Source organism: Opisthocomus hoazin, chromosome 9 (assembly GCF_030867145.1).
Source record: "Opisthocomus hoazin isolate bOpiHoa1 chromosome 9, bOpiHoa1.hap1, whole genome shotgun sequence".
Lineage (NCBI taxonomy): Eukaryota > Metazoa > Chordata > Aves > Opisthocomiformes > Opisthocomidae > Opisthocomus > Opisthocomus hoazin.
In genome coordinates, this window is record NC_134422.1 from 12,893,046 (window position 1) to 12,913,068 (window position 20,023).

General features: G+C 42.9%; 1 protein-coding gene across 2 annotated transcripts in view; it reads left to right on the forward strand.

The window, feature by feature from the left end:
* Window positions 1–20,023, forward strand: part of ADCY5 (adenylate cyclase 5) — a 226,402-nt gene that overhangs the window by 142,830 nt on the left and 63,549 nt on the right. The gene's annotated exons all lie outside the window — the stretch shown is intronic.

Genomic DNA, 20,023 nt, shown 5'->3' on the forward strand with positions numbered 1-20,023 from the left:
GTAGCTTTAATTTCTATGGAAGGCTTCATTGCCAAGAAAGGGCAGGAGCAGTAACTGTTTTTAGTATTTACTATACAATCCATCTCCCTCCTTGTGTTCTCCACTTTTTGGAGGGAGGCAGAATGACAATTGATAGTTTATGTCTGAAGATGAGGAAGAACAGTATTTAGCAGGAGGAAGCCCAAAAGCAGGTTTTATCCATGTCTTGCTGCCTGGTGCAGTCCAAGAGCTTCAATCTCCTCCCAAAATGTGTTCATGGGTCAGTTGACTGTTTCTCAGCATCAAGTCTTAGAAAGACATCTACCTCCTTTTCTTCATTCGAGGCATATGCCCACAAGCAGTAGAAGGTTATTTTTGCAGGTAGGTGGGAGGAAACTGTATGGGTTTCATGTGGGTTCAGGGGCCCCCTGCATTTAATTGCCATAACTTCTGGTTGAGGCTGTAGGATGAGAAAAGGGAGTAGGAGGGAAATGATCAGCCTTCCCACGCCTTGCTCCAAATGACAGCAGTGAATTTTACCTGCACAGGAACTCTTCTGTTTCTCTGTCAAGAGCTGGCTTCTGGGAACTTCACCCGTGTCTGCCTGGAGTGAGTCTTGGCTTTTTAATTTTCCAGAAAATTTAATGATTTTTTTTTAAGTTAGCAATAATTTTTAGAAAGTATGGAAGTAGGTTTCACCCATGGGTGAAGGTGAGTTACTAGCACTAATTGCTTGACTTTTCCTAGCCAGTTTGTTGGTTTTAAGAAGAAAAATCAATGTCTTCTGGAGAAAGGCATTCAAGCTAAAATCCATGTGTAAAGGAATTTGCTTATTTTGCAGCCATTGTTACATCTAAACTTGACATCAACACTGGGCAATAAGTCTGGCCATTAATATTACAGGGGGTGTTTCACCTCAGGATCACTCCCCCTTTTCAATACATGTGTGTTGATGGTGCAGTCTTGAAAACTTTTAAGCAAAGAATAGGGCAGGTTTATATATTACACCAAATCTACCCCTTTGTGGATGTGCACAGCACCCATTAAGAAGAATACATGCTAACTTGTTTAAGTATTTGTCTGACTGTCTGCAGATCTTTCTTTTTGTACTGGGAATATATTGTGATCTTGGTCCCTACTGGGAACTCCTGGTGTCTTCAGGGGCTTGAAAGAGCCTTGTACCCTCCAAAGAACAAAACAGATAAATAACGAGCTGCAAGGCACCCCACTGGATGCATTACTTAAACACATGTGTTGTAATAAAGATAACATCACAAAAGTGCAGCGTGCCAGGTGACTGCAGATCTGCAGCCACCAGCAAGCCATGAGCAATTAGGAAGGGCCTGTGATGTATAATTCACACCCTGCTATTCTGAGTTTACACAAGGGTCTGTGAAGTTCACAGGGTGATAGATTGGAGAGTGTTAGATGTTTTAATGGTGAAATACTGTGAATAGTAATTTGGAGAGAATAATGAAGGTGCCTGCAGAAGTTTACAGAGCAGTATTTTAACTCATCAAGGTTATCTGGATTCTCTTTTTTCTTCAACAGTCCTAAAAATAAATTAAATTTAAAAAAAATGTAAAAAAAAAAGTATCAAACTTACAGTATAAAAATGCATCAAATTATGTTTATTAAACTAATCCACCCCCAGTCTTCTCTATTCTGGAGTAATCCTGACAAGAAAAATTGAGTCTTCTCTGACCAAAACTTTATATTATAAAGACTTGCTTGCACAGACTTGCTTTCCTCTTGTAAAAACTTGGTTAAATTTCAGTTAACGAGCTACTTTATCATGTCATTAACATGCAAAATGGTTTTAAGAACATTGAGTTTATATAACATTTGAAGAGGTTCTTGTTAAAATCATCCTACCTTTTTGCTTCCTCCTTAGACTATCATGGCTGAAAAGCAAGAATCCGTTAAACTTTTTATTCTGTAATGCACTGAACTTTGCAAAACTATTTAAAGCCTTTTACAGAAGCTGTAAAACAGAGGCACAGTTTTGGATGGGGATGGATTAACTTCCCTTGTCTTATACTATATTTATATCCCTCAACAATTGTTGCTAATTTGTGCATCTGTTCTTACTGGTTTATACATAATTTTGAAACTGGATAAATGATGAAGAGACAAACGCTGAACCCAATTAGTGGAGAAGAGCTCTCAAGTGGTCTGGTATCCTGTGGCTCAAGTTAGCGCATTGCCAACTTGAGTCTATGTCCTCCAGACACTGAAAGTCATAGTATATTTTTTAAACTTCCTCTTTTTTATTAATTTTGCTTGATACTAAGTGGTTAAAAAGTTAGGAAGTGGCTGGTACTGACTGTGCAGACTGCATGATTCCATAAATGATGTTTCTATAAGAAAACAGGCTAAGAACAGGTCACTTCAGAAACAGAGCTAGTAGAAATGAGAAGCAACAGAGAACTGCACAAAACAGCAAAGGAGGAAAAAAGACCAAAGAGATTAAATGAATTTCAGCACACACACACACACCATTGGCAGGGCATTGGCCTTGTGGACTGATAGAGGTGCTCTTCTTAGAAAATTGAGATTTTTCTGTGTCCATTTGTGTTTCTGTTACAAAGCCCTAGAAAGATGCACCCAGTTCTAAATAGTGAGAATAAGGGTTTGTAAGACCATGTAAATTCTGAGGACTTGGAAGTTCACAAATGGTTTTCAGAAATCAGAATGAAGTGTTTATGTGATACACTTTAAAAAGCAAACAAAATACAGAATGTAGGTATTCTCTTTCCTGATGCCATGGCCAGCAGAGATCTTCGTCTGTGGCTGCTGTCTCTGTGTTTGGCAAATATCTGAGGCTCTCAAAGCCACTGAGAAATTCTGGGGATGTTCATGACCAGTAACCATGTCCCTGTTAGAGCCAAACTCCTGCATGAACCCCTGAAGTAGATGTGAGGATCATTAGGATTTGAAATTATCTACTTCAGCTCCCGTTCTACAGAGCTGACCCCGAAGCCCAAAAACCTAGTGTAGTGACCACTTGTGAAACTCACATCTGTGTGACTATCAGCAAAATATTCTGTCCTAGCCTGCTGTTGCAAAGATCTCCCCAGTAAGTGGGATGCAGAAGGCTGGGTGACCATGGCTTTGTTCAGCTGTAAGATCACCATAGATGCCTGTTTGTCCCCATCAGTAGCTGTGTGAAGCATCAGGAAGCACAACTTGCCCTCCCACATGAAGAGGAAGGATGAATGTGTGAGGCAGTGAGGAAGAGATATAGTAGCAACAGTTTGTTGATCCACCGTATCAGCTCATTTGTTTGGATTTTATTGTTGTTGTTGTTTCAGGTGGGGATTTTTTAACTTTAAGGAGGATTCTTTGCAGAGTCTGATAATACATTGGCTCCATTTCCTACTCATTGTGAGGAATGTGTTGCTGGTAGGATGTTACTAGGACAACTCTTGTGACAACTGCTTAATTACGATTATCTCCAAGGCCTGTCAGACCCATACATCAATGCTGAATGTAGTAGCAAGTTGGAGAGATGCTTTATAACATCCTGGACTACAAAGGAGATGAGAAACCTATGAGGAGAGCTGATGGGATATTTGTGGCGTGGGGAGGTAGGCAAAAAAGACAGGAAAGACTAAAAAACTTTGGAAAGCAAGGAGCAAATTTAGCAATTGTTGCTCGTGACTGGAGGAAAGGCGATGAGAGAATGGAAAACAGTTTTAGATAGTGGATGGTCATGTGCCAGAGCAGTTCTGCAGGAGAGCCTCCCATCTTGAGAGCACGCACACCAATGCAGTGCAGCTTTCTGCTGTGGTCGTTTCCAAAGAATGAGCTAATAAGAATCAATTTGTAGAACAAAGCAAACAAAACTTTGGCTTCTGCTCAGGGGAACTTGAGCACTTCTAGTTACAGATCAGGCTTCAACAGAAGCCAAATGCTGGTCTGTAGAAGTATAATTATTCTGTTTCATTTGGAACCTTTTGTTCTGGATTGCATTCAAAACTACTGTAAGCCCCTTTGTGAGATTCTTTTTCTTTCGAGGCAAGAGAAAAAGAGGCCTTTTGATTTAATAGTTCTACTTTGTTTCAATTAAAAAGGAGAAAAAACCCACATCGTCCTTGCCTTTCTTCCTTAAGAATCTTCCTGTCTGCAGAACAGCGGCCAGCATGTCACAGTTTAGGATGACAGGTCTAACACAGAGACAAAGTTGTGTTACAGGATACAAATGGTAAGTGATACTCTGTTTTTAAGATCCAGTATGCTGTGTCATTTTCACCTGAAAAGTGAATAAAATTTTGTTACTGAAATTGGAAGCGATTACAAATTTCTTGAAAAGCCCAGAGAGTTTGAAATTGCAGATGTGACTCACCCGCTGAGCTCCTTTTCCTTGGAATTATGTAATGGTGGAAGGAGTAAATTGAAAATGGTTTCTTCTCTGGAAGCTTAAAAGCAACTGAAAAAAAGAGAGAAAGTGGTATTGGAGAACAACTTTACAAAACTAAAGCTGTTTTTAAGGATGAAATGAGTGATTTGGGGGGGGACCTCTGATTCTGAGAACAGCGTAGAATGATGAAAATATTTGTTCATTCACTATGAAATGGCACGTCTGCTGAGAATCATCCAGAGCTACACTTTTGTGATACAGAAGCCCAATATGGACTTCATTAGCACTTATTAGATCGGTGTATTTCACTTAAATATATGCATTCGCTGGCTTATTTAAATGTCTTTTGGGTATTCTTTCATCTCTTTTTAGGTTATTTTTCCTGCAGATTCAAGGATTCTTTCTAGTGGAGGATCATAAAAGCTGTATTTTTTTAGTCTGTCATGTCACGCAGCTTTTTATTTTTCCATTATGTATATCAGAGGCAGCTTTTATTGTTTTACTAATAACTGAACAAATTCTAAACCATCTTGCTGGATAATCGGCACTACTAGAAACACCTCCTTGCATTTTTAATGCCTTAAACTCACAAAGTCTTGTGTAAGCATCTGCTGCTACCAGTCAACCCTACAGGGCAGGTTAGGGCAGAGGAACAGAGAGGCTGAGATTGACAGCGATTTCTTTAATTTGACTGGCTTGGTAGCAAGTCTGATTAGAGCTCAGAAATGCCTGGCTTCCGTTACAGAAACATCCTAAGGACTAGACCGTGAAGGCTCTGCCCTGCCTGCACCGCAGAGGAATTGTGCAGAAGGAACAAGCAGGCAGTGTGCGCAAACACACGCACTCTTTGTGCTGGGGACTTCTCGTGACCGCTGGCTGTATCTGCAGGGGGAATTAGTGCTATGTTTCAGCTGGACCACCACACCAAACGGGCGTCTTTCTTTCTGTTCCTCCTAAAATGAAAACCTGGAGAAATTAATCAATTCAGTTGATGTTGTGGGTGGCAGAGGGTAAAGCACAGAAGTAGTGAAGATCTGAGGAGACACAAGTGATAAGGCATGCCATGCTCATCTGGGAGCATAGAGGCTCGACTCATGTGCCAGTGTAGGTTATCTGGATTAGGTTTTCCCATGTGCCAGAGGGCATTTGAGGCCACATCTCCTAGGATAGGCCCTAACTGAAGAAGATGTCCTCGTTCTCTTTTGTTAACTCTGTTTCATTTTTTGTATGAAAGAATCAAACCCCGAAGCAGTGGCTTGAATCCCACTGTCCCATGTCATAGAGTGCACCATAATCAGCAGGGCAGAGCGGGGTGCTTGCTGTCTCTGCTTCTAATTATTCTGAGTATTTTATATGTAATGAGCAGCTGCAGCATGAGGTCCTGAGGGCACTCCCGTTCCCAATCCAAAATAGCCTATTGTCCAATTCAGACAGGATTCAGACAGAGGAAAGATCAGATCCATGTTTTCTCACTTCTCAGGCAGAGGATCATCAGAGACAGTTTCTTCGCTTGTCTTCTCACTCCATTTACTTATATATAGCAGGCATTTGCAGAGTACTAAGGAATGAAGGATGCAAATTTCTGTGTACATTTCTGTTCCTTAAAGATGTGCCAGTCTGTTGTGACAGGCCAGTGGTATTTTAGCTGGCAGGAATATGGGCTACCAACAAAGATTTGGCTACAGTCATGTAGCTAGCAGCGCACATGTGGCAGGGGTGTTCTTAAATGCTGGGCACATACCTTTTTTTATTGTAGCTGCTGACTTAATCTGAACCCTGTCTGTATTTCTGAATTAAAAAAGAAAAGAAACAACAACCCAACAAAAAAACCCCAAGCAAACCCAGTCAAGTATTCCTGTAAAATGCTATCACAAGGCTCAAACTGAAGTGAAAATTCATCTGCTGGGTTTTCTAGCCTCAGTGGTCCTGGATTAACCACAGAGTGTCTGAAGTAACCAGGAGGGACAGAGACCAGTGGGATCCTGGGGATGATTTCTTTTTGCCTTTGACTGGGGTTAACTTTTTTTCTGGTTCTGTTTGTAAGGATTCTGGTGACTGGCTGTTGTCAGCAGGATTTTTTTTCAGTTGCATAAGGACTGAGAAAACAGTATCTGTCTGACTCCTCCACAGTGAATGGCTTTCAAGTTAAGCCATGGCTGCAGCTATTGTGCTCTAGCCGTGACACTATAAATAAAGTTATTAACAGCAATATGTAAATGGGTTTCTATTTTTGTTCCCTGTATTGTTTGCAAAATCTAGGGCAGTTATTCAGTAAGAATCATCTGCTGTTTAGCACTGAGCCTACCAGCATTTGATGCTGTGTGGGCTGCTGCTTTTTTTTTCCCCTTTCTTTGCACTGGCTTTTAGAATCCAGCTCCCTTGCAAGTTTGTTTGTTGTGGTACAGAAGAAATAGAGTAGCTGTGCTAAGCATTTTCAGGCTTCCGGAGAGTGACTTGGTACTTAGGAATAGAGAATCATCTCTTGATATCTGAACTGTAGGAGCATTAAAACCAGATACACAAACATCGAATACCACAGCTGCTATTTGTCTTAGTGTGCATCTTGCAAATTCCAGTTTGTTCAAAGATCTTTGCGGTCTGTGTTTTGTTTGTGTGCTCCGTTTCCTTCCGCTCCCCTCTCCATTGCTCTGGATCTGCCTGACAGCCACAGGCCCTGTTCGCACTGGAAACCTGTACCATGCTAATTCGTGCAGTTACTGTACAGCCCCCCGAGGGAGAGCACAGATATGTTGTTGTAGAAACACTTTACTACAGTCATGGCTACTCCTATCTGGAAGAGCAAATTATTCTAATCCAAGGCATCTGTTTAGAAACCTGAATGTGTCTGTGCTAGGAACAGGAGCTGTGTTGCTGTTGACGTATATACTCTAGAAGATATTTCGCATGAGGCAGTTTGTTCAAATTTCTTCCTGCTCTGCAAGTGAATTTAGCTCTGGCTTCCCCGAATCCCCTACGGGGAAAGTCCCAACCTGTTTGTCCGGTGACTCATTAGCCACAATTTTATTGCCAGCTATGTTAGCCTTCAGATGGGCATGTGTCCTCCGTGCACTTTAATTCCATTTCATGCAGCTTTGTGAAAGGTCATTGTAATGCTGCAACACCAACAAGATGTGTCTCCAGTTTCACTCCTTGCTTGAAGTAGCCATTAATATTATGGAATATATAACAGATTAATATACAGAAGTGTTTTGAAGCTGTGACACCCGGTGTTCTGAACTGAACTGAGCTCGTCATTTCAAATGCCAGGCACTTTATTTAATTTTTTTGTTTTTAGTCTTCAAGCCAAAATTGCTGCTACTGTAGTGGCATAGAAAGTAAGCAGAAATTGGCTAGACTGCTTTTGCACAGATGTAGAAAGATCTGACACAGTAACTTCTCTCTTGTTTTTATGGTCTAAGACACATTTTCATAATATATTTTGTAAGTGGTCCCTAAGGTGGCTTTCTATGCTATAGAAAAAATCTGGTCAGACTCTATTGATTTTATTGATATTAGTTCAGTGGTAAACTAATAACTGTTTACAGGATCTTCATTTGGAGATGATATTTTGTGCATATTGAGAGAAGCAAGCAAATGGATTAGTAAAATACTTTAGTGCTTTAACACAGAAATTAAATTTTCCAATGTAAATGCAAGGAAAAAGCCATTTCTTTATATGCAGATCTATTATTCTGGTAGTGGCAATTACAGTAATTCTCTTGAAATCAAGTTAAAATTATATGCCTGCTTCATTTTGAGAAGAAACCACTGATTGCAAAAATCAGGGGAGATTCAGTGGAAAGTAACATAAGTGGAAAGACTTGCGTATACAGCGGGCAGACCTGCCTCGCCGCGCTCCCAGCTCCAGCATCTCAGGAGTAGGTTTTGTGTGGATGTTCCCTGGATTCATGAGTTCAGGATTCACATTTCTGCTTTCCCATGGTTTTCCCCACATGACCTTGAGCCCTTTAATATATTTTCTTAATATACCATACTGCTGTGTCTGCAAAATAGCATAATGTTGCTTTTCTAGCACCAATGACATTTCAACAATTGCTTAATGCCAGTTTGAAGACTTCATAAGCTTAAAAAGCTAGAGGTGCAATGGTCCATTTTATTTTTAAAGAAATTTGAGACAGAGCCAGCTAAGTAACTGAGCACAGAGTCAGATGATGGGCTGTCGAAGATCAGACTCAAGGTGTCTAGATAGCTAGTATCTTGACCAGCATAATAAAACTAAAGTGGGGTAAATGTTTTCTGATATTACAGTATATACCCTGAATGCCATAAAGTAGTTTTAACACTGCTTAGTATCTATGAAATAATAGACATATGCGAAACGTTTGGAATATGAGGTAGGTTAGGGACTGAAGAGGTGCTTTAAATTTAATATTCCCTGTTGAAGGATGATCTTTGCATAGAAATACTTGTTTAGTGACCTCACCTGTGCTGCCTTCTAAGAGGGAGTGTTTTTACTGCTGACATTGATTGTACAGAATTTCATCATATTTACATTATTCCTCCATGGCAGCTGGAGTTTTCTGTGTCACCAAAGGGAACCGAAGATAGATGTGAGCTCAAGTGCCATTGATCGATTGTGATGTGATGGTAGATCTCTTAAAAAGGAAAGAAAACCCTTAACATTGAATTGTAGCCCTTGTAAAGTTGGTAGAACTTTCCTCATTATTTGAGGATATCTATTCATTGCTGGTTCTTATCAGGTAAGGACTATTAATGTAGTGTACAATAACCAGATTACGAGTTCAATTTCCTGTGGGATTTTTTCCTTTTCATTAAATTCTGAAATTACGACCAATCTCCCTTGTCACTGAAAACATCACGTGTTTCATTACTAAATTTATTATCAGGTTTGTTTATTAATTAATAACAAGTTGATTGCTTAGTTAATGAGGTGTACCATTTTCTTTGGCCAGCCATTTTACCTTTCAGAATACCTAACAAAGGATTATGTCTTCATTTTCAAGTTCCTCTCAACGGATGTTGCATTGGTGTTTCTCAGAAAAGTGGCCATTATAAAGTGTACACAGTTGTTTCTTCTATATGCTTTGGGTCTATTTCTCTTTATAGTTTCATCAGTGTCATTTTAAGAACACAGCTGCTGTGGTGGTAATGGGTAGTTCATTCCTGCAGAGCTCTGTTAGCTCTGACTTCCTTCTTCTTGGTTTTTGGGGGGATTTTGACATCAGAGAGTGTCCTAATGCCAGAAAACAGAGTTCAAGAATGCTCACAGCAAAAAGCATGCCTGAAGTTTGAAAAACAGAAAGTAGCATGGCTTTTCCTTTTTGTTTTATATTCAGTTCTGGATTTCAAGATGTCTTGTGGGACAAATTAATCTGAGATTTATTTTGGTGTGGGCTGGATCCAGCTCCGGTTTGGACAGAGATGTCAGCTGCTTGCACTGGTCAGGCAGACCCGGGTGAACCTGAGCTTGCACAGAGCCAAAATGAAGACACACGGTCAGAGTCAACTGTATGCGTGGCTCCTTTGCACCTTTCTGCAAAAGGCCGTGTGTGTCCTTCTGCTTTGCCTTTCTAAACTTCCTCGGAGTTGGAATGGGTTTGGCATCTTTCCCACACGTTTTTTTCTCTGACCTGGATGACTGGAAAAAAACTTCACATTCCCATCAATCCCTTCTTAGATACATTAAAAAGGTTCGAAGTCACTCCTTCTTAATAACCCAAAATCACATTTAGGCCGCTTGGATTTTGTTCTTATGTTTGACAGACAGCGGCATCTAATTTGGCTTGTGATAATGGAGTAATAAAATTCCTTCCAGTCGTCTCAAAGACATCTATAACATGCTCCACCTATAGTTTGGCTGGTAGCCACTGCATATCTATCTTTATCTGTTTTGCCCTCCCCAGATAGTTTTTCTTCCCAAAAGGCTATTTATTACTCATGTTTCCAGCGAAGAATCAGTCTGGTTAAATATAGCCTGCTGAAATAGGAAAATCTTTTAACTCAAGATATTTAGAGTCAGAGGGTAGCAAGTTTTTCATGTTTAAAATAAAAAAATGAGTACTGATGCTGCTTAGCTATAACGACGTTCCAGTAACTGAGGGTGCTACTCATGCTTGTAAGCTGCAAACCTAGGAAGGTTGTGGAAAAGCTGTTCCCTGTATGACTGGTGCAGTCTTCTGGCTGGTGATCACAGCATCTGAATTTCTTCTCATTTCCTGCATTGATGATGAAGGACAGACCACAGGCATTGAGATGAGGAGTACGGACCACGATGGAAAGTACAGTGCCATTTTTGTTAGCAGCTCCCAAGTGCCCGCAGGGTCAGACACTCTCAGCGGGGCATTCCTGGGAGCACATCGCTAACGCAGGCAGAGCTGCAACTGCAAATGCTGAGTGTTTGTGCTGGAGAGGTCCATCTCCCTGCTGTGTCCCCCAGGCAGTTCTGACCTCTGGTAACACGCATCTGAGCGCAAACATGGGAAAATCAAGTAAAGACAGGGTTCTGCAGTTTGTATCTTTGCAATGAGCCTTGCTGTCGTCATGCAGTGGCTCTGCGGATGGCAGTCTCCATGTTGCCACCAGTGTCTCCGAGAGCCATCTGGTCTCCTGCTTCTGTGTCGGTTTTTACTCTTTCAACAGTTTCAGTTGCTATGGTCTTGCAGAGTGAATTTCTTCTCAAATATGGGATGTGGGTTTGGTTTACATTTTTGGCTACTTTGGAAGAGGGATGGGGGGCTCTTTGCCTTTTAGGAAAGCTAAAGCCCTGACAGAATTAAATCTGACCAGGGATGTCAAAGGGAACAAGAAAGCCTTCTATAGGTATGTCAGTGACAGAAGACAGACTAGGGAAAATGTGGGCCCTTTCCAGAAGGAAGCTGGAGATCTTGTTACCTGGGACGTAGAGAAAGCTGAGGTGCTTAACGACTTTTTTGCCTCAGTCTTCAACAGCAAGTGCTCTAGCCACACCGCCCAAGTTGCAGAAGACAAAGGGGGGGACTGGGAGAATGAAGAACCGCCCACTGTAGGAGAAGACCAGGTTTGAGACTGCCTAAGGAACCTGAAGGTCTGCAAGTCCATGGGGCCTGATGAGATGCGCCTGCAGGTCCTGAGGGAACTGGCGGACAAAGTTGCCAGACCACTCTCCATCACATTTGAGAGGTCATGGCGGTCTGGGGAGGTCCCCACCAACTGGAGAAGGGGCAACATCACACCCATTTTTAAAAAGGGAAAAAAGGAAGACCCAGGGAACCACAGGCCAGTCAGCCTCACCCTCTGTGCCTGGCAAGAGGATGGAGCAGATCCTCCTCGAAACCATGCTAAGGCACATGAATAACAAGGAGGTGATTAGGGACAGCCAGCATGGCTTCACCAAGGGCAAATCGTGCCTGACCAACTTGGTATCCTTCTATGACGCGGTTACAGCGTTGGTGGACAAAGGACGGGCAACCGACATCATCTACCTGGACTTGTGCAAGGCATTTGACACTGTCCCACATGATGTCCTTGTCTCTAAATTGGAAGGACATGGATTTGACAGACGGACCACTTGTTGGGTAAGGAACTGGCTCGATGGACCCACTCAAAGAGTTGCAGTCAATAGCTTGATGTCCAGGCGGAGACCAGTGACGAGTGGTGTGCCTCAGGGGTCGGTATTGAGACTGGTGCTGTTTAATATCTTTGTTGGCGACATGGACAGTGGGACAGAGTGCACCCTCAGCAAGTTTGCCGACAACATCAATCTGTGTGGTGTGGTTAACACGCTGGAGGGAAGGGATACCATTCAGAGGGACCTTGACAGGCTGGAGAGGTGGGCCTGCATGAAATGCATGAAGTTCAACAAGGCCAAGTGTAAGGTCCTGCACGTGGGTCACAGCAATCCCAAACACAAGTACAGGCTGGGCAGAGAGTGGGTCCAGAATAGCCTTGAAGAGAAGGACTTGGGGGTGCTGGTGGATGAAAAGCTCAACATGACCCAGCAATGTGCACTTGTGGCCCAGAAAGCCAACCATATCCTGGGCTACATCAAGAGAAGCGTGGCCAGCAGGTTGAGGGAGGTGATTCTGCCCCTTTACTCCGCTCTCCTGAGACCCCACCTGGAGTACTGCGTCCAGCTCTGGAGCCCCCAGCATAGGAAGGACATGGATGTGTTGGAGCAGGTCCAGAGGAGGGCCACAAAGATGATCAGAGGGCTGGAGTACCTCTCCTACGAGGACAGGCTGAGGGAGTTGGGGCTGTTCAGCCTGGAGAAGCAAAGGCTCTGGGGTGATCTTCTGGGTACCTTCAGTACCTGAAGGGGGCCTACAGGCAGGATGGAGAGGGACTTTTCACAAGGGTGTGTAGTGATAGGACAAGGGGGAATGGCTCTAAACTAAAAGGGGGCAGATTTAGATTAGATATTAGGAAGAAGTTCTTCACCAGGAGGGTGGTGAGGCCCTGGCACAGGTTGCCCAGAGAAGCTGTTGATGCCCCTTCGCTGGAAGTGTTCAAGGCCAGGTTGGATGGAGCTCTGAGCAACCTGGTCTAGTGGAAGATGTCCCTGCTCATGGCAGGGGGGTTGGAACCAGATGATCTTTAAGGTCCCTTCCAACCCTTACCATTCTATGATTCTATAATTCTATGATTTTGCTGTGAAGAAAAAGGTGAAAAGGCTCAGAGTTTTCTGGGCGCTTTTTTTGTAGGGTTTTTGTGTGTATTTCCTCCTGTCTTGCCTTATTCTGTCTCTCTCAAGTATTGCTTTGCTTATCACAGCATTTGTGCACATAGGTGCCTTCTCACCCTCTTGAGCAAGTGGGAGCCAGCATGACTGTTCTTAAGGTGGAGCACTGTCACGGTGCACGACAGAGTCCCACTTCCCAAGGGGGAGTAGTGCCAGCCGATGTGTCACAGAAGTGCTAGGGCTCATTTGAAACAATAGGTGATTTCCAATAGTGAACGAGTCTTCTCTAAAATAACCATATAAGTTCAGGAAAGACAGTGTATCTTTTTACTGTTGGGCTGTTCTTTTTCCATGACTGTAGGAAAAGGAAATATTTTAACCTCTGTTCTGTCTGATGTCCTGCTGTTCTGGAGAACATTTTTTGTTTTGCTAGGGCTAAGACCTTAGCCTGTCTCATAGGCGTCCCTAGAGAGCAAGGCTGACATGCTGTTGAGACCTGAGTTAGTCTGGAAGTAGCAAGCAGCCTTTGCCAGACCACTGACCGGGCTGTCGCTCAGCACAGTGATCTGTGTGGGCCACTTCACCCTTCTCAGGTGGGCTTTGCTGCCGTTGCTCAGTTTTGTGCTGCTTTACCTAGGCATGCTGCCTGACCGTGGTCACTGTGCCACTTGTGTGAACTCATCCTCAGCTTGTTTCGGTTTGTCCTTCTGTTGTTGCTGCTGTTAGGATGGAAAGAGCATTATGAGATGGTCTCACTTCGTGTTTCTGGAAGCTGAAACCCTTTCTGTGCATAGGATGGGTAGAAGAGAGAGCGCACAGAGGACCACCTTGTCATCCCATCCCCAAGTGGTTATAGCTAAGAAAGAGCAACTGGGTGTGTCTTGATGCCATGTCTGCTCTAGGAGCTTCTAGATTAATTTAAGACTATGTTTATGCCACTGGAGCTGGAAAATAACTTCTGGGCTTACAGTGCTGGTGGGGAACTGGCTTTTAAACAGGTGTCCCAGTGCAAAAATTGACTCATTTGCCAAACTGCTCAAGAGATGCTTCCACCTTGGAGATACTCAAAAGACATCTGAACATGGTCTTGGGCAACCAGCTCTAGGTGGCCCTGCTTGAGCAGGAAGTTGGACAAGATGACCTCCAGTCATCCCTTCAAACCTCAAACATTCTGTGATTCTGTGAAAGACTCTTTTGGTGTTAAGGGCTTGACCCAACCCTTCAGCTGAGAGTTTTGTCATCTTCATCCCAATCCATCCTTCTTTCTTGTTCCTTGTTCACAGTATGACTTAGTGACATGCAACACCAATGACAGTGGATGGTGTTGTGAAATAGCAGTAGCACCCTGAGACACTTCTCACCAGTTAGCCTAGTGAATTCACTGACAAGGGCAGACTGTGTCTACAGCACATGGCTTTCTCTTGTTACACCTTTGCTCTTGAATGCAAATTAGTGAGCTTGTATTTAGTGAACAATGGTTATTAAATTATGCTACATTAACTTTTTCTTCTCTTGTAGGTAGTATTTGTTGCAGTAAAACACCATGGCTTTGATTCACATGCAGTCAGATGCACTTTGCTGGTTTTATAAGTCGTTAAAGCTCACCGAGTCTGGGGTTTTATTCTGTTTCCCATGCAGTGCCTGTGGTGTTCGGTTTCCAGTAACACATGGTGTTTATATTCATGACTGGCATTACCGTTGTGATGGTGATAGGGTTTGTGTTTCTTGCCTTGCTTGATTTATGTTGTGGCTGGCGTGCATGGCACGCACATGTCTCGAAATAGAACACGACTGGTTTTTTGTTTTTACGTTAGAAGCACTGATGATTTAATTTAGTGTTTTGAATAATCCTGCATTTGCAGGGAAACCTGACTGTGTCGTGTCCCTCCTTTGATAACTCTATTAGCTTCAAACATTCAAGGCTGCACTTCAAAATTACTCTCTGTAGGTGTGTGTGGTTTCTAAATGTCTCATGTGGGTTTCCTGCTTCCCACCTTGTCCTTAGTTCTTCCTAGTCCTTGCATCGTTCTTTGCTTTCTGCCAAGATCTCTCCGCTTCCCGCACTCTTGCTAAGAACCTTCTTCTCTGCCATCCTAAAGATCCTTTGATGCTTCTGCCTCAGGATATGTTAGCAGTGCAGTGAAAGCACGGATTACCTGAATTACAGGAGCTAGTTTTAAATGACCTGCAGTGGTAGGACCCGAGGTGCAGTGGGATGGACCTTGGCATGGACTGGGAAAGCAGCCCTAGCTGGGCAGGCTCACGCTACTGATCTCTGGGGTGTTGCACAGAGGCTCCTCTTGGTACCTGAGCTGCCTGTCTGTGTGTATCTTAACTACTCTGTGAATGCACTACAGACCAAAACATGGGAAAGCTAAGCTCAGCACTTCGGGAATTTTCTCCTCTTGGCTCTGCATCTGAGCTGCTCCTCTCTCTATTTCTCCTCACTCTGCCTTTGCAGCTATGTGAAGCACTCTACAATAATCATCTAGACATCCTTCTCGTGAAGGTCTTGCAGTCCACAGTGGTGGTGGTGTTTTGGTAAGGACCAGGCTCCGGCACCGGCAGGCATCCCAGTGGCAGCAGCAGCTAGACCTGTGTGCTCAGACTGCCCTACGCTGCCTGGCAGCCCCGGGCTCTTGGGCTCAGGGGTGCTTCAGTCCGTGCATCCGCCTTTCCAGCTGCCCTGCCGGGCTTTTGGGCAACAGCAGGCAAGTACCAGCCTAGCCCCTAAGCAAGGGGAAGGACAGCAGGATCTGGCACCTCCCCAAGCTCCTTTTCGTCTTTCTTCCCTGTCAGCGTCATGTGCCACACAGGGCAACAGGCATAAAGATGAGTTTGCCTTGTACAGTTATGAAATTTTGAGCCAGTCATTGCTGGAAACAGGAGCTGAAATAGGAGCTTAGGAAAGTGTTCAACTCTACCCTATAACACAATTTGTGGTACTTTCAAACGAAAATTAAACAGAAAAATTTTTTAAAAGAAACTTGTAAAAGGAATGATAACTCCCCTTTTCTTGTCTGTCTTTCCCAGAAATAAACTATTTTTTGTCATTTTTGAGGTCATACCCTGGTTACTGCTGGACAAAACCCCATCAGATGGTAGATCTGAAGGCAGTGATGGAGTGGAAAATATGTCAAGAGCTCTGAAGCCATTACAACATTTTAATTACAAGCTAAATTGTTTTTTCCACAAAGCAGTAGCCTTCCAGATGCAGGGACTGGGACGCAGTGCTGATAATAGTTGCTGATGTTCAGGCTGCAGATTGTGTGGTCAATCCCTTCCAGGCAGCTTCAGCTAATAGTACTTCTTAACCACTGTCTTACTTATCTCATGATATTTTATAGCTATAATAATTATTTCATTTGACCTTTTGTTGACCACTGTCATTTACCCCACATTTTGGCACAAGAAAGGCCTATTACTGGCATTGTGCTCCCACCAGCAAGGAAATGCCTTGCCCTCTGAAGGCTGACAAATAGTTGGCTTGAGTTTTGCCCTTCATCACAATCATCCGTCACCATCATCCTTTAATAAAATCTTTTCATTGCTAAGGGTAGTCTGACATGAAAGACTGAAGTGTGGAGTGAGGACCTGAGGACCTTGGGGAAGCTGTGTGTTTAAACTCTAAAGCTCCTAGTCTGGATAAGATGCAATGGCAGGACTGGGAGATGCACCTGCAACCTCACTGCATGTGTGTTGTGTGAGTGAGGAGATACAGTGGGCTTCGTTTTTAAAGAAAAGCTCTGACTAAACACAGGGTGAGGATAATGAGCCCTGGTGGCTATTTATAAGAGAAATCTAATTTTTTCCTAGTTGCTTCTGGGCTGTTGGGTATTTTACAGGGAGAAGGCTGTATTTAAGGATTGCTGGGGCTAATAATGAGAGGAGCAGAAGTGGCATGGCACAGCACCACGTACACAGGTCCCCATTCCTCTCTTGCGGGTCATTAGCAGGGTTGGCACTGATAAACCTGGTTGTTGTCTCTGCTGCTGGAGCTACAGTGCTAGCAAGAGAGTGTGGAGAGAACAGATTTGGCAGGAGGAGTAAGATGTGATTTAGTGGCTTTCAGAGCTCTCTGAAAGCAGAGGACAGAGGGGCTTCAGGCTGTTTTCTCCGTTTTTCTTGCTGTTTGCAAGGGCTGTTTTCTCTGGTGGTCGTGTGCTGTGCTTTCTCCAGTCTCCTGCCACAAATGTGTCTTTTCCTTCTCTGTCTTCAGTTCCCAGATTACTGTTCTGTCCTTTGTCATTCCCCACATGGTCCTTTCCATATCCTGATGAAGTTTTCCGTTCTCTGCAGCGCGTGTGTCCCAGGCAGTGTCTTCTGATAGCTCAGTGGCGTAGCTATTTGGTTGCAGAGCAGGGGACACAGCTGTCTCAAGCCTGTAATGGAATATGCTCAGGTGCTACAAGAGGTTACTTGGTTAGCTGTGACATGGAAGAGGGGCCAGGAGATGGGCCATGCAGGTAGGTGCCTTCATGTTAATCACAAAGTGTGCAAAAACTGAATCATGCAAAGGACTTAACATGTAACCAATTCTGAGTAAGTTTTCATATAAAGAGGAAAAGGCATGTCCCAGGTGAAGCTTTTCCCCTTATTGCCAGGAGTCATGTCCATGTTTAAGAGTGAGATGAGACTTGAAGCATCTGAAAAGACACTTGCCATTCATTCCTTTCCTTTAGATAAAACCAAACTTCTTTTTCCTTGACTTGCCTCTCAAAAATTATCGAAGTGGCTTTGCTGAAATTGTTTTGTGCATCCCTCTTTCCTCAAACAAAACACTCATTCTGAGAAGCGTCTCATATAGCAAAAGTTGACTTCCTAACAGGGGCATTAGACAATGTTAGCTTCCCAATATTGCTACCGGCTCATGTGCAGAATGCATTTCTGAGTCCCATTGTGCAACCTTTCCAGGTTTTATTGTCATAATAAACCATTTTCTAGTGCTTATAATTGTAGTTTTCTAGAACTCGGCCAGAGAGCTGCATATGGAGCTGCACCCATGCTCTCCTTGGACGTGCAAGACAAGGTTCAAGATGAAGGAGATAGCTGCTGAATTTGAACAAAGAGCAATTTGCTGGTGACCTGTAGAAGGTTACAAGTTTGAGAAAATGTTATAACCAAGTAGTTTCAATTTGAAAAGGCGTAAATCTGTGCATAGGTTAGCTCCATAGGTCTCTGCTGGTTACTTCATTTGCCTGGTTGAAAATACTGCCGCAATTTAACTTCTAGGAATGCTTAATCCATTTATCTGGCATGATGGTAATGGGGAATGGAGGAGGCAACCTTCAGTCATTTATCCATGTTTATTAGGATACTGTGCTAGCACTAATTTTCTGAATTGGGCAAGAGGAGAAGGCTCGGGGCACCATCCTGTGTAGTATTTTCACATACACCCATTGCTATCTGAATGTCAGAGCAGCAGTTGCTCTGTACTTCTGCTGTTATAACACACAGCTGTTACAACACACACACACACACACAAACAGTGTGAACATGTCTATAAATGAGGAATTTGCAATTTGCCCCATGCTGGAAGAGGGACATGCTTGCAACAGATACATTTTGTTACTGCCATGAAAACTGGAGACATTTCCTATTTGTACATTGCATATTAAAACATCCTTAAGTTGCTTAGCCAGCAATACAGATATCTCTAAGATTTCAGTTGGCTTCAACTATATTTCTTTGGGAAGTTTACTTTTGTTTGTAAACAAGAGAAATCTTGATTTATTTTCTGTGTATTTTCTCAAGTGTTTAAAAAATAGCAAAGTATATTTTGATTCAGACATCGCTGCATTCCTGTCGTGCTTTTTTCTTGTACATTTTAGTTTCAGTCTGACTAACAAAGAAATATTTAATGCAATATGTTTGGTGGATGATTTATTGAAGTTGCAATGTAGAAGGAAAATACGAAAAGTGTGCTAGAAGTGAAATGTGTTTCAGGATTTTTGAAAAATAAAGTTTGTGAACATATTTTTGTTGTCTTTACTTTCTGTCTGAAGACATTGCAGGGAATTCCAACTGAAAACCTAACCTCTGCAATTTGCTTAAAACATGTTGGAGTTTCATTTTACAAAGAAGAAACAATTCCAAAGTCCTTGTTATTTACACTTTTAATTTTGCTTCCTATTCAAGTACAGCTTGATACAGTAATCAGCTTCAAAGAAGAAGTCAACCACTTGATAAATGTTCCAATATACAAATATAGATTATGAATTTTATATTTTTATAAATGTGTGTACATATATATATATTTTATCTTAGGCTTATATAGACATAGTCTGATGCTTGTCTTACTGAATAGTTTTAAATTTAGCATAATGGCTGTGTTTGGTTGCAAATCCATATTTTCAATGTTGTCATCAATGAGACAGAATCTTTTTCCAGTTAAAAAAAAAAATATAATAATCTTTGCAGTACAACATTGAAATTGATTAATTGAAGTCAAGGAATCATTATTAATGCTTGTGATTCAAATAATTGTGCTTTCAAAACAGTCCACGCTGCTTTCAGAGGGTTTTCCCAGTCGTTCTGGGCTGATGGGGATAATTTGGTTTCCCTGTTGCAATAGCAGAGGTTTGCCTCAGTTGGCATTCAGCAGAAAGCTGGGCAGTGCCTGCTTGCAGCCTTACCGAGAGGAGCTCCTGAGCGCTGTAGGTGTAGATTTTTCTAGTGTTTCAGGGGCTAAGCCAGCTGGAAGGTGTGATACAAATGGGAGGTTTCATTTCTGTAGTTCTTTAGAAGCTGAGGGAAAAAAAAGAAATAAGCTATAAGTGAGAAGCATGCACAGCTGGAAGATGAGCAGAGTAGAGCAAAACAGCGTAGATTTCCTTCTCCAGTGAATGAAGAGTATCAAAGCCTGACAGTCAGTCTTCAGCAGGACAGCCGAGTGTGTTGGGGCATGCCCGGCCAGCCCTGCAGCGCCCAAACCTTCACCCCAGCAGCACACGGTGCCATCGCACCCGGCTCTGTGCATCTATAGCACTGCAGGAGTGTGTCTGCCAGGCCCACGGCACAGGGCAGGGTGCTGCCAGCCATGG